This window comes from Hemiscyllium ocellatum, chromosome 13 (assembly GCF_020745735.1).
Source record: "Hemiscyllium ocellatum isolate sHemOce1 chromosome 13, sHemOce1.pat.X.cur, whole genome shotgun sequence".
Classification (NCBI taxonomy): Eukaryota; Metazoa; Chordata; class Chondrichthyes; order Orectolobiformes; family Hemiscylliidae; genus Hemiscyllium; species Hemiscyllium ocellatum.
The window spans coordinates 26,055,950-26,071,911 of record NC_083413.1 but is presented as its reverse complement, the minus strand read 5'-3'; positions in this window follow the sequence as shown (position 1 = coordinate 26,071,911).

Sequence of the window (15,962 nt, the reverse complement as noted above, 5' to 3'; positions counted from 1 at the left end):
TAATGTTTCTTCAGCATTTTCTGCTCTAATTTTAGATTTCTATCATGTGCAATATTTTGTTGTTAGTTGCAGGATTGCTTAGCTCTGTCTATCATTTGCTGCCTAAGCTGTTTGAAACACAAGTAGTTCAAATTCTGCCATATTTAACATGGTGACAGAGCCACGCAATATGATGAAGGGCATCTTCAATGTGAAGATGGGACTTTGTCTCCACAAATCTGCGTTGGCATCCCTCCTATCAATGCTGCCATGGACAGATGTATGTGCAGTAAGTGGCTAGGTGAGATTGAGATCAAGTATGTTCTTCCCTCTTATTGGTTTCTTTACGACCTGCTACTGACCAAATCTAGCAGCAACATCATTTAGGACTCAACTAGCTCAATTTGTAATGGCGCTACTCAAGCACTCTCAATGATGGAAATCTCTGTAGCAGAATGCATTCTGGGTTGTTGCTACCTCCAGTGGTGTTCAGCATGGAGGAGAACTGATTCATCATCCAGGGCAGTAGGGAGCAGCACTGTAGTTTGCCATCAGCAGGACGTTTCCTTGCCCATATATGCTCTGATACAATGAAACTTCTCAGTGCCTGTAGTCGACGTTAAACACTCAGGATAACTCCTTCCTGATTTTATGCCACTGTACCAACACCTCTGGTGGATATGTTCCATTGGTGGGCAGCACATACCTGGGGATGGGGATGGCAGACATTGTCTATAAGGTGCAAACTTGTGAGTATGGCCATGTCAGGTTGTTTCTTCAATAGACTGTTAAAGAGCTCTGCGAAATTTAGCACAAGCCTGCGTTGTTAGTAGGAGGGTGATTTAGGATTGGTACTGCAGAGTTTACTGTTATCATTTCTGGTGCCAAGGATGATGCCAGGTGGTCCATTCAGTTTCATTCCACATTTCTTGGACACACATAATGAGGCATTGATTCGACCATCTGGAAATCTGCATGACTCTATTTCACTGGGGAACTCTTCCCTCACTTTATGCCAAGTCTTTTCTGCTTTTCAGGGGATTGTGTGTCACTGGCTAGCACAGTATTTATTGCCCATCCCTAATTGCCCAGATTGACAGTTAAAAGTCAGCCATATTGCTGCGGGTCTGGAGTCAAATATAGGCCTGCCCGGGTAAGGGTGGCAGTTTTTTTTCCCCTTTGGGCACTTTTACTGTGGAAAAGGATATGGAAGATATAGACTGTAGGAAAATAGATGGTGACACTTTGCAAAATGTCCATATTACAGAGGATGAAGAGCTGGATGTCTTGAAACGGGTAAAGATGGATAAATCCTCAGGGCCTGATCAGGTGTACCTGAGACCTCTGTGGGAAGCTAGACAAGTGATTGCTAGGCCTCTTGCTGAAATATTTGTATCATCGATAGTCACAGGTGAGGTGTTGGAAGACTGGAGGTTGGCTAATGTGGTGCCACTGTTCAAGAAGGGTGGTAAGGACAAGCCAGGGAACTATAGACCAGTGAGCCTGACGTCGATGGTGGGCAAGTTGTTGGAGGGAATCCTGAGGGACAGGATGTACATGTATTTGGAAAGGCAAGGACTGATTATGGATAGTCAACATGGCTTTGTATGTGGGAAATCATGTCTCACAAACTTGATTGAGTTTTTTGAAGAAGTAACAAAGAAGATTGATGAGGGCAGAGTGGTAGATGTGATTTATGTGGACTTCAGAAAGGCATTCGACAAGGTTCCCCATGGGAGACTGATTAGCAAAGTTAGATCTCATGGAACACAGGGAGAACCAGCCATTTGGATACAGAACTGGCTCAAAGGTAGAAGACAGAGGGAGGTGGTGGTGGAAGGTTGTTTTTCAGACTGGAGGCCTGTGACCAGTGGAGTGCCACAAGGATCGGTGCTGGGTCCTCTACTTTTTGTCATTTACATTAATGATTTGGATGCAAGCAAAAGAAATACAGTTAGTAAGTTTGCAGATGACACCAAAATTGGAAGTGTAGTGGACAGCGAAGAGGGTTACCTCAGATTACAACAGGATTTTGACCAGATGGGCCAATGGGCTGAGAAGTGGCAGATGGAGTTTAATTCAGATAAATGCGCAGTGCTGCATTTTGGAATGAAAATCTAAGCAGATTTATACACTTAATGGTAAGGTCCTAGGGAGTGTTGCTGAACAAAGAGACCTTAGAGTGCAGCTTCATAGCTCCTTGAAAGTGGAGTTGCAGGTAGATAGGATAGTGAAGAAAGCGTTTGGTATGCTTTCCTTTATTGGTCAGAGTATTGAGTACAGGAGTTGGGAGGTCAGGTTGCAGCTGTACAGGACATTGGTTAGGCCATGTTGGAATATTGCATGCAATTCTGGTCTCCTTCCTATCGGAAAGATGTTGTGAAACTTGAAAGTGTTCAGAAAAGATTTACAAGGATGTTGACCATCTTGGAGGATTTGAGCTTCAGGGAGAGGCTGAACAGGTTGGGGCTGTTTTCCCTAGAGTGTCGGAGGCTGAGGGGTGACTTTATAGAGGTTTACAATATTGAGGGGCATGGATAGGGCAAATAGGCAAAGTCTTTTCCCTGGGGCTGGGGAGTCCAGAACTAGAGGCATAGGTTTAGGGTGAGAGGGGCAAGATATAAAAGAGACCAAAGGGGCAAATTTTTCACACAGAGGGTGGTACGGATATGGAATGAGCTGCCAGAGGATGTGGTGGAGGCTGGTACAATTGCAACATTTAAGAGGCTTTTGGATGGGTATGTGAGTAGGAAGGGTTTGGAGGGATATGGGGCGGGTGCCGACAGGTGGGACTAGATTGGGTTGGGATATCTGGTCAGCATGGACGGGTTGGACCGAAGGGTCTGTTTCCATGCTGTACATCTCTAAGACTCTCTGACTCTCAGTGAATGAAATGGGTGTTGGCACCAATGGAAGATAGCTTTATGGTCACTGTTCCAGTGATGAGTCCTATCATTCTAGATGCATTCTTTGACTTTAACGTCCATCAGCTGACACAGTGTGACTTAAGCCCATGACCCAGGGTATCGGTTTGGTCTTTGGATTATATTCCAGTGACAAAACCACAGTGTCATCAACCCTCCTCTCTACTGCCTCCACTGAGGCCTGAGAAATGCTATGTGGAACCCCTGTTGGATATCCTTCCCCTTCCCTGTTTGAGGACTGACAAAACTCCGTTCAAAAAGAAGACTACAAGAAACTCTCACTTAAGTGTCTGTCCTGCCCAATGTCCACATAACACTACAATGGAAGTGGGAATGCCAGATCCAGAGAGCGTGGACATATGAATGTATGAACAAGAAGCAAGATTGGGCTATTTAGCTCCTCAAGTCTCTGTTGCCATTTATCAAGATCATGGTGACCTTATCTACTATCTTATTTATTCCTGATAACCTCTCACCCCTTTTAAACCTGAAATCCATCCATCTCTGCCATGAAAATATTCAAAGACTCGACAACCTTTTGATAAAGAGAGTTTCAAAGACTCCTGACCCTCCATGAAGAGAAATTTCTGTTTTAAATTGGTGACCCTCATTTTTAAATAGTTGCCCCTAGTTCTAGATTGTTCTAAAAGAGGAAACATTGCCACATTTATCCTGTCAAAACATGCCCAGGATCTTATGTACTTCAATCAAGTTGCCTCATTCTCTTCTAAACTCTGGTGACCACAAGTTGATTATGTCCATTGTTTCCTCATAAGTCAAGCTACACATTCCCAATATTAGTCTTTGGGATGGTACGGTGGCTCAGTGGTTAACGCTGCTGCCTCACAGCGCCAGGGACCCGTGTTTGATTCCTGCGATGGGCAGCTGTCTGTGTGGAGTTTGCACATTCTCTCCGTGTCTGCGTGGGTTTCCTCCGTGTGCTCCAGTGTCTTTCCAAAATGCAAAGGTATGCAGATCAGGTGAATAGGCCATGCTAAATTGCCCGTAGTGTTAGATGAATTAGTCAGGGTAAATAGGGGAATGGGTCTGGGTGGGTTACTCTTCAGAGGGTTGGACTTGTTTGGCCAAATGGCCTGTTTCCATACTGTAGGGAATCTAATCTAAATAAAAACAGAATTGCTGGAAAAGCTCAGCAGTTCTAGCAGCATCTGTGAAGAGAAATCAGAGTTAATGTTTCGTGTCTGGTGACCCTTCTTCAGAACTATTCTTGAGGAAGAGTCACCAAACCCGAAACGTTAACTCTGATTTATGTTCACAGATGCTGCTAGACCTGCTGAGCTTTTTCAGCAACTTCTGTTTTTGTTTCTGATTAGCAGCATCCACAGTTCCTTCGGTTTTTAGTTAATGTAGTAAATCTTCTCTGGCCTGCTTCCATACTGTAGGGAAAAATAAATTGGCTAATACTGCGCAGTCTCACTAGTGCTCTGTGAAAATGAAAGATAACCTCTCTATTCTTTGTTTGGCTAATCCCACGTCAAGAATCGGGAATCTGCCACACAGGCCAATCAACATGTGGCCAACAAATTAATTGCCTGCTTTCAGGAGGAATTTTCAGACATCCCAGGAAATCCCAATAACTAACCCAATCCCAACACTCCCCTGACACCTTGCAAGTAAATTCACCCAGCCAAAGCCTTCCCCATACTGTTGGTAAATTAAACTCTCTACCCAATCCCGAGAAAGTTCCTGCTCCTCAGATGTTGCCTGACCTGCTGTGCTTTTCCAGCACCACTCTAATCTAGACTGTCGTTTATCTTTATCTATCTACTAGGGGTGGTGTTAAGGTCACTTTGATATTCCCAATCCAATCTACTGAGCCCTGCTGGTTTCATATTCACTGTGGGACTGAGAGAGCAGGTCAAGCTCAGGGTGAATTAACATCTGACTATGATAATCCTGAGATGACCCAACACATTGTGAGTCTTCCACTGCAGAAACAAACCGTCAGTTGTTGTGTCCCACATTCCTGGGCCTACTTAACCCTTCACACACCAGCTGCAGAACACACTAGACTAGACACTGACAGCCCCAGTCATAAACTGACAGCATGCTGCACATATCTGTCTAACTAGTAGCTATTTTCATAGTTCGGTCAAAGTCCGAATGGACAACAGCTGTGGCAGAACAAGCAGCCTCTGCCAGGAAAGATGGTGTGTGATTGTTGAACTGGCTATTGTAACTGAAACCTCCAGGATTTAAACACCATGCGAACCACACACAGTCACAATGCATATTGTTGGAACATTGTCCATGTCTGCAGTTTGCAGCTCAAACACTTACACAAACAGTGCTGAGAAAATATAAAATCAAAGTTGTTCCCGGTGACTTTCGCCCTGTTTTGGGTGTGAAAGAGTCAAATCCTATGTTTGTGGAGTTACACCCATCATGTGACTGAAATTCTTCCAGAGGCTGCCCTTCTTAATTTTCAAATTTTTTTTTGGTAAACAGGTTGCAGCTGTCCCAGATCAGGCTGGATAAAGTTGCAGCAATACTCCCAGTTGGAAAATGTGCTTGTGCCCAGCTCATTTGTTCTACGCTTCAGCTGTTAAACCAAACAGCTGCAGCTGCAGGAAACAAGAGGATGATGCCAATGTGTGGACAAGAGGGGGCAGTGTTGGCAGCGATTCCAGTCAAATCATACACAAACTCAATCTCTCAGACTCAAGGAACTCAGCTGAGCAACTCTGTCAAAAGTGAGAATCAGATGTAGGCAGGCAGGAGGCTGGAAGAACATAGCAAGCCAGGCAGCACCAGGAGGTGCAGGTCCTGAAGAAGGGTTCCACCCAAAATGTTGACTTCTGCACCTCCTGATGCAGCTTGGTTTGCTACGTTCTTCCAGCATCCTGCCTGTCTACTTTGGATTCCAGCATCTCCAGTTTTTTTTGTCTCTAAAGTGAGCATCAGCACAGTGGATTGATGGCAACTCCAAGACATAAAGAACATGATGAGAACTCTCATTTGAAACAGACTGAACATAAGGGTACATTCCCCCAGTCCCCAGACAATGGGTATGTTCTTGCTGAGGGTTGTGGGTATATAAAATCTGTCAGATGGTGAGCCACTGCCATCCTACCTACCCCCATCTCAGTTACGTAATGCAGGTTGAGGGTAAGGTTCCCACTAGCTTACTTATCCTTCATCCTATTCAGGCACTTAAAGTGGCCAATAACTGGCAACTGATATCCCTCCTCCTGTTGCCACTGCCATAGTGCGCAGGGCAGTGCCAGGCAGGCAAGAGCAGTGAGGAGATGGAGTACATCACTCAGGGAGAAGTGCTATGCACTTCATGGTGACTAACCCTCCCCCAGAAGATGCTGCAACCCATGCATTGTGCCTCTAAAACCTGTAACAAGGCCATGTTTAGATTGTTGGCACAAGGTAATCCATACACTTGTAAGTAAGTGTGTGAGGGTGTGTGTGTGAGAGGGTGTGTGTGAACAATTATGAATGCATAGGTGAAAGTGTGTATGTGTGTGCATGAATGTATATGAGTGAATGAGCGAGTGAGTGAATGTATGTGAGTGAGTGAATATGTGTGAGGAAGTGAGTGATTAAATGTGTGTGAGGGAGTGAATGTGTGTGTATGAGTGATTCAGGGTGTGTGTGAAGGAGCGAATGTGTGTGGGAGAGTGAATGTGTACGTATGAATGAGTGATTCAGGCTTTGTGTGAGCGAATGTGTGTGAGTCAGTGTGTTAGTGAGTGAAGTTGAAAATCACACAACACTACGTTATAGTCCAACAGGTTTATTAGGAAGTACTAGCTTACGGAATGCTGCTCCTACATCAGGTGGTTATGGAGTATATGGTCATAAAATTTACAGCAAAAGTTTACATTGTGATGTACTGAAATTATATTGTCTTTTTCAATATATAATTTCAGTTACATTCTGTGCTAGTTTTTTCTCATTTTCTATCTTACTTGTCTTTATAGCTCTTTTTGGGGTTTTCTGTTGACCTTTAAAGTTTTTCCAGTCTTCTAGTTTCACGCTGATCTTGGCCACTTTGTATGCCTTCTCTTTCAATTTGATGGCCTGCCTTACTTCCTTCAACACCCAAGGCAGATTGCCCCTTTTCTTACAGTCCTTCCTTTTCACTGGAATATACTTTTGTTGAGTGCTTTGAAAAATTGCTTTGAAAGTCCTCCAATGCTCGTCAACTGTCCCACTATAAAATCTTTGTTTCCAGTCTGTTTTAGCCAAGTCCTCCCTCATTCTATTGTAGTCCTCCTTGTTCAAGTACAGGACCGTGGTATTGGATTTTATTGTCACACACTCCAATTGTATTCTAAATTCAACCATATTGTGATCACTCCTTCCAAGAGGATTCCTGACGGTGAGGTCATTAGTTATTCCTGTCTCATTACACAGGACCAGATCAAGGATAGCTTGCTCTCTCATCGGTTCCATTACGGACTGTTTGGGAAAACTATCGCGGATATTCTCAATTAACTCCTCCTCAAGACTACCCTGACTGAGCTGGTTCAACCAATCGACATGTAGATTAAAATCCCCCATGATAATTGCTGTACCATTTTTACAGGCATTAGTTATTTCTTTGTTTATTGCCCACCCCAATGTAATGTTATTATTTGGTGGCCTATAGACTGTGCCTATCAGGGACTTTTTCTTCTTAGAATTTCTAATTTCCACCCAAATGGATTTAATCTTATTCTCCATTGAACATATATAATCTCTCAGCACGACCCTGATGTCGACCTTGAATATCAGATCTACACCACCTCCCTTACTTTCCTGTCTGTCCTTCCAAATAGTCTGATACCCCTGGATATTTAACTCCCAGTTGTGACCATCCTGTAACCATGTCTCTTTAATGGCTACTAAATCATATTCATTCACGATGATTGGTGCCATTAACACATTGACTTTGTTATGAATGCTAGAAGCGTTATGCTAATTTTCACACCCTCATTATTTCCACCACCTTGAATAATATTTCCTGAATTATCCTTCCTCTTTACTTCTTTCATAGACTGCCTTGTACTTAAACCCTCCTGTCACATGCTAACCTGCTGCTTACCTTTTTATTTACTGTTATACTCCCTGACATTTTTCCTTTCCCTTCACCCACGACTCACAAGTTTAAAGTCCTACTGACCACTCTATTTATCCTTTTTGCTAGAACACCGGTTCCAGATCAGTTCAGGTGGAGCCCGTCCCATCAGTACAGATCCTTCCTGTTCCAAAATGGATACCAATGCCCCATGAAATGGAACTCCTCTTTCCCACACCATTCCCTTAGCCACATGTTTACTTCCCTAATTTTCTTATCCCTTAGCCAACTTGCATGTGGCTCGGACAGTAATCCGGAGATTATAATCGTTGAGGACCTATTCCCTAATTTCATTCCTAGTGCTTGGTAATCCCCAACCAGGTCCTCCATCCTCGCCTTGTCTATGTTGTTTATCCCAACGTGGACCATAACAACTGGATCCTCCCCCTCCCGCTCCAATATCCTTTTAAGCCGGTCAGAGATGTCCCGCACCCTGGCACCGGGTTGGTAACTCACCATGCGGAACTCCCGATCCAGCTTGCAAAGGATACTATCTATCCGCCAAATTATAGAATCCCCTCTAACTGCCACTTGTCTTTCTGCTCCCCCCTCTCGAATGTTCTTCTGCATCCTGGTGCTATGGTCAGCTGGCTCATCCTTCCCTCAGCCCTTTCCCTCATTCACACAGGGAGCAAGAATCCCATACCTGTTGGACAAAGTGAAGAGTTGAGGCTCCTCCGTTCTTGAACTCAGGATCCCCCTACCTGCCTCACTTGCAATGACACCCTACTGTCCCTGATCACTGACTGAATTTGAATTACTTAATCCACCAGATGAGACTGCCTTCTGAAACAAAGTGTCCAGGCAACTCTCCCCTTCCCAGAAATGCTGCAGTGTTTGAAGCTCAGATTCTAGATTATCAATTCTGAGTCAGAGTTTTTCCAGTAACCAACACTAGCTGCAGATGTGGTCACTTCAACTATTCTCTTCGCCTTCTACTTCACCTTAAAGCTCTGCCCCCAGTTACTGACCCCTCTACTAACAGAAAAAAGTGCATTCCTGTCCACTCATGTGCCCTGTCATCATCTTACACACCTTTATTTGGTATTCCGTCAACCTTTATTGCTTTATGGAACATAAACCCTGCCTTTCCAATCATAGTTCAGTCCTCCAACCCAGGCAACATCCTCATAAATCTCAGTTATCAATGGATACAAGGCAATTAACAAAATAAATTAAATTTCTGCCTGAATAGCATTACTGTCAACTTGCAGAAATATTGGAAAAACATTCCGAAGTTTTTTGAGGATGTTACTTGTAGCAGAGAGAAAGGAGAACTGGTGGATGTAGTGTATTTGGATTTTCAGAAGGCTGTTAGTAAGGTCCCACACTGAGGGTTAGTAAACAAAATTCGAGTGCATTGACTTGGGGAAAACATACATACATGGATTGAGGATTGGGGAACAGAGCCAGACAGTAAGAAGAAACAAATCATTCTTAGGATGGCTGAATGTTAATGGGTGGCTGACAGTTGCTGGTAATAATGCTAGGGCCAAAGCTATTCATAATCTTTATAAATGATTTGGATGTGGAGATCAATTCTAATATTTCCAAATTTGTTAAGAATACCAAAGTGGGTGGAAATGTAAATTGTGAGGAGGGTGCAAGAATACTGCAAGGGGGCTTGAGCAGATGAAGTGAAGAGGCTAAAACATGATAGGTGGAGTAGAATGTGAATATGTGTGAGAGAAACAGAAAGGCTGGATATTTCTTAACTGGTTAACTTTTGGGTAGTGTGGGTTTCTGAAATAATCAGGGGCCTGTGTCCAGGAATCACTAAACATTAACAGGAAGGTGCAGCAAGCAGTTAGGAAGGGAAATGATATGATGGTGTTCATTGGAAGAGGATTTGAGTACAGGCAGCAAGGCTTGCAACAGTTATTGTAAACCCTTGATGAGACTGCATCTGGAGTATTGGTCTAGAAGTCACATTCCTGTCAGATCAGCTTTGACTGAAGATAATCTTCTTTCAGATTATCCTCTTTCCTGTTGGAGATTTTTCTGATCAGATTTCTGAACTGGTCCTGTCCTGAATACATTAATTGGTGATAACTGGGGAGTATTCTATTCGGTGCTAGAGCAACAACACAGGCAAAAACACACTCTCTCTAATGAGAGTTGGTGCTCTTTTTCAGGAATTAAAGAGACTAAAGGAACTTTGACAGGGATAGGGACTGAGAAATGGTGAGTGAGAGGGTAGGGAAGAAGGTGGTTAGGCACCAGGTGGATGAGAGATTTAGGGAGACAGGTAGGTAATGGGGTTAGGGAGACAGGTGGATGAGGGTGGGAGGGAATAGGGTGAGTGAGGGAGGTCAGGAGCCAGATGGATGAGGATGGAAGAAGGTCAGATGAATGATGAGGTTAAGGCATCAGGTGGGTGAAGATGGTAGGGAACTGAGTGGGTGAGGGTTGTAGGGAGCCAAGTAGGTAAAGGTGGTCAGGAACCAGGTGGGTTGGGGCAGTAGCATGTCAGATATGAAAGATGGACATGATGCCAAATAGGTTAGAGATTTTAGTGCCAGGCTGAAGAGTGGGTTGGGATCCCATGTATGTGAGGGGTTAGGAATACCAGGTGCGTGGATGATTGCTGAGAATAGGTTTGTGTGGGTGGGTCTTATGTCCCCAGCAGTGTTGGGTCAGATTTGGAGTGAAGTTGAGGGTGGTGAGAATGCTGCTTGTTGGGGCTTGTCATTGGGGAGTCAGTGGTGAGTTGGGGAATGAATCTAATAGTTATCCAAGAGTACAATAGGTATTAAATCCTCTTTCCTGGGTAACCATTAAACTTAACACCATTTGGAACTCGGCAAAATCTTCAATTCATTGACTTCCTGGAAGGGTTCTAGATGTAGGATGATTGTCCATTGAAACCTTCAATTTCCCAGGTAATTCCCATGAAATCACCCACATCAGGAATTCTGCATGCTCCAACACACAACTCCAGTCTACAACAACTCTCTGGCCATTGGAATATCTGGGCTATTGTACAGATTTGTTATCCTTATCTGACAAAGAATATACTCGCTCTAGAGAGAGTGCAATGGAGGTTCACCAGACTGATTCCTGAAATAGTGCAGTTGCCTTATCAAGAAACTGCCTCTGCATTCCCTAGAGTTTTGAAGAACAAGGATTAATCCGATAGAAACTTATACAATTCTCACAGTGTGTGACAGGATTGCTGTATAGAGAATGTTGACCCTAGCTGATGACACTTGATGAGTTTTAGAATAAGAGCAAACCATTTTGAAGACAGATGAGGAGGAATTCCTTTGCTCAGAGGCAAGTGAGTCTTTGGAATTCTCAAGCCAGGGACTGTGGAAACTCATTTACTGCGAATGTTCAAGACAAAAATTGATAGGTTTCTGAGACGAATCACGCTAAGTGAAATGGAGCAAGTGGCATTAACATAGATAGGTAATCTCAGAGAGTCCTGTAGGAGGTTCAATTGGCTGAACAGCCTACTCCTGTTCCTGGATTCATTCCTTTCAGGAAGTCATAATGAAAGTGACGATTTAGGTTTAAGTAAATTCAAATTTCCCCGAATTGTCAGTTCCTGAATCGTACATTGTGTAGGAGCAACCCTTTTATCACAAAAGATCAAATTCTGTGTTTATGAAATAAAAAAAATCAAGGATTCACAGAGAAAAGAGAAAGTATTCAAAATACTCAGTATCTATCGAGAAAAAAACAGAATCAATGTTTCAGGTTGATAATTATTTCTTAGACAGGGAAAACTCCAAGATATCAAAATGTTAGAAACAACTGAAGGGTAGTGTAAGGTGGGTAAAAGAACAAAAGGGAACGTGTGTGAAAAGGTAAAGATGGAATAGATGAAATGATTGTGCAGTCTAAAAGGAGTGGTAACAGGACAAATAAATAAACAAAAAAAGTATTTGATACCACACCATAAGTGCTGTCAGCTAAAGGAAGGTAGGATTAGAAAGAACATCTGGGTCAGTATGGACAAAATGGCTGAATGGCCCCTTCTGTGCTGTATCATTTCTCTGGTTTCTAAAAAATGTGTCTGGAAGAGGTGCGAACAGCAGGATGTTGAATGGCTAGCATCCTCAAGGATGAGGGAGACAAATGGTTGTCAAAATAGAAAACTTGAGTTCAGAAAAGACACAAAGGGCATTTTTTTTTACACAGAGCAAGTGATGGATGTGAGTACAATTACAATGTTTAAAAGACATTTAGATAAATACGTGAGGGATATGGGCCAAGCAGAGGCAGATGGGAATAGTTTATTTTGGATTATGTTCAGCATGGACTGTTGGACTAGAGGGTCTGTTTCCATGTTCTATGACTCAACAAAAATAGAGGCAGGGATTGCAGTCTGAAATTGTGGAATTCAATATTGAGTCCTATGGGATCTTGTAATACTGAATATTAGAGCCAGAGTTTCATGCTCAATATAGGAATAGGTTTCTGCTCATGATAGTTGTTTGGATGTGAATGCAATTATTGTTCCATCTTCTCTGATGTCTACTTCTAGCTCTCTCTCCAAAAGATTAACTTCCAGCATCGTTCCTCAGGTCATAGGCAAGGTGCAGTTTTTGCTGACAACATTAGTCAGAGAGCCTCAAATATATGTTGATGGCCCTTCTGGCAGACATGTGGCATACTTTTCCTTAGGAGCTCCATCAGTGCTTTGCCAGAAAATTTTGTAATGTTTGGTATTAAGAAGTTGAAGAGTCCAAGGTACCTCTGTAGGTCTTGTTTGTGGGTTAGGCCTTTGTCTGACATTTTCAACTTTTCCTGGATTGGGACGGATTCCTCAACATGAATAAATAGAATAAACAACATTGTACTGATTCCCATTCACCTGACATTTTCTGCTCTTGAAAACATTCCGTCTTTATGCTGCTGGATCACATCATTTCTGGCAAATAAGCCAAGAGGTCGTTTCTGGAAGCAATATTTTCAAATAATGTTTTGTTCAAAAGGCAGTGATTCCTGAGATTCCTGGCTCTATTTGCCAACCAATTTCCATGGTTGGCATCCAGATTGGAGAATATTTTGGCTCCCGTGAGAATTGACATTCCATTCCAGTAGTGTTGGAGTCTCATGTGAGATCTTTTAAAGAAGAAGTTTAGACGTCTCAGATCGAGTCATACCCTGATTGCACTATACTCTTTAGTACACACAAAACTGAACTGAACGCCAATCTGTGTGGTGATTCCCATGTCAGATGAGGACATTGCACTCTGTCGTCCAGTTTACACTTAAGCTTGTTTTGAATGTGAATGCTGCACCTTCTGGGAACGTCAACTGCCCAAACTGCACCTCATCTGAGATGCAAAGTAGCATCACTTTTAAAACCTCCTATGGTATTATACCTGTCTGGATATAATTGTTATAATCCTGGACTGATTCAATATGAGTATGCTTGGTTTCTTCTGTTGTCATGGGTACATTGGTGATCTCATGGATAGTCACAATATTGAGGGCCATGCCCACACTAGTCCTACCAGTGCTGGCCCTCTCATGTCCACCAAATAAAATAATTGTGGTTTCTCTGCCAAGTTGCCATAGCTGCATTGCATTCTTAGACTGTCAGTGCAAAGGATTGGCACCCCAATGTATGTAATGTTTATATTTGAGGATTATCTCAAAAAAGCTGGGAGATTTTGAACTATTTGAACATTCTCTGGATTTTATCATGTGATTTCTTGCAAATGAAGCCACTATTTTAATTTGTGCCATTTACTGGAAATTAATCGACTTTGGAGAAACAGCCAAGCAAAGCTTTCAAGGAGCTAAGAGATGCACTTTATTACTTTAAACACCAGAAAATCCTGGCTTTGAGAGATCCAAGGCCGCTATTCATTAGTTGCCAAGAAATCTTTTCTGGATTTACATTCTGCCATTATGGATACAGAAACCTGTGTAGGAAGGCACTTCTGAAGCTGTGAGCCTCTCTCCTGAGATTCTGTTTCTTAGTAGAAGTCCCAGAATGCCGATAAACTTTCCAAATAACCATATTTCTGTCAACCTGGTAAAACCTGAAGTCATGAACTGTAACCAATTTTCAGGCATTCGAATACAAATTGGTTGGAATTAGAACAGGAAATCGAGCTTGGCAATCAGCAATTCCACTTCATCATTAGGAAAACGTGAATATGAGAAGTCATCAGATTCCATCCTTTACTCCTAGTCCCTTGGCCCATAGGGGTTTTCTTTTCCTCCATCGCCTTATTTTAAAGAACCGGCAACTCTGCAGACATCTTTTTATTGTGATGTCTGAAAGTGTTTGTGTTTGGATTTAGGGGATTCATTTACCTTTGGATCATCCTTTAGAATTTGCCAGTGCTTTTAAAATAACGTTTGTTTATAACTAACAGATTATTTTGACTTCATTGAAGGAGCCTGGTTGACACTTTGTTTATTCTTGATAGTGTAACAAAAGAGAAGAAACCAACCATTTTGGTGATTGGTAAACACATTTACAGTCATGGTGCAACTCTGGGGCTTGGTGATCAGTGCATTCCTCCTATACCAGTTGTATCAGCAATGTAGATTCCCAATGGCCAGTCAAATGTGAAGTAGACTTTGGGAAGTTGAAAATGTGTTGCTGGTTAAAGCACAGCAGGTCAGGCAGCATCCAAGGAATAGGAAATTCGACGTTTCGGGCATAAGCCCTTCATCAGGAATCCCGAAACGTCGAATTTCCTATTCCTTGGATGCTGCCTGACCTGCTGTGCTTTAACCAGCAACACATTTTCAACTGTGATCTCCAGCATCTGCAGACCTCATTTTTTACCCGTAGACTTTGGGAAGATCAGGTTTGAATCAGCTGACGGCCTAAACAAAATCTGACTTTCCTCTGTCATCTGAATAGAGGGACATCTTGATTGATGTATCTACCCTTGACCTTTAACCTGATTCTTTTTGTTCTGTTCTTTTTAAATCAAGAAATCTTTTTTTAAAAAAAAGACCTCCACATCATCACTGATTTGTGTTACCAAAATGTATCACAAATGAGGCACATGCATTATTTTTGCGTGAGGTTATCTTGTAGTTTAATGGCCAGCTAAATAAATATATACAGTACACTATATTCTCCGGGTACAGTCTGTGCCTGGAGCGCTACAATTCAAAGAGATTGTAACCTTTGGCCATGTGACAATATCCGCTTGCTGTTTTACCTGCACATCCACTAATATCATTTATTGTATCCATTGCTCCTGATCCCACATTTGGGAAGACTGGACGCCTCCTAGCAGAGCGCTTCAGGGAACATCTCCGGGACACCCGCACCAATCAACCACACCACCCTGTGGCCCAACATTTAAACTCCCCCTCCCACTCTGCCGAAGACATGGAGGTCCTGGGCCTCCTTCACCGCCACTCCCTCACCACCCGACACCTGGAGGAAGAACACTTCATCTTCCGCCTCGGAACAACCCCAGGGCATCAATGTGGATTCATCAGTTTCCTCATTTCCCCTTCCCCCACCTCACCCTAGCTCCAACCTTCCAGCTCAGCACCTCCCTCATGACCTGTCCTACCGACCTATCTTCCTTTCCACCTATCCACTCCAGCCTCGTCTCTGACCTATCACCTTCATCCCCACTCTCATTCACCCATCGTACTCTTTCTTACCTTACCCCACCTTCCTCTCTGACCTATTACCTCCATCCCCACCCCCATTCACCTATTGTACTCTATGCTACTTTCTCCCCCACCCCCACCCCCACCAACCCCCCCTCCTCCCCCGCCCCCCACCAACCCCCTCTCCTCCCCCCCCTCACTCTCATTTATCTCTCCACTCTGTAGGCAACCTGCCTCTATTCCTGATGAAGGGCTTTTGCCTGCAACATCGATTTTCCTGTTCCTCGGATGCTGCCTGACCTGCTGTGCTTTTCTAGCACCACTCTAACCTAGACTCTGGTTTGCAGCATCTGCAGTCCTTGTTTTTACCTCATTTATCTGTTAATCTATTAAAGGGACATTACCACAAAGGTGAT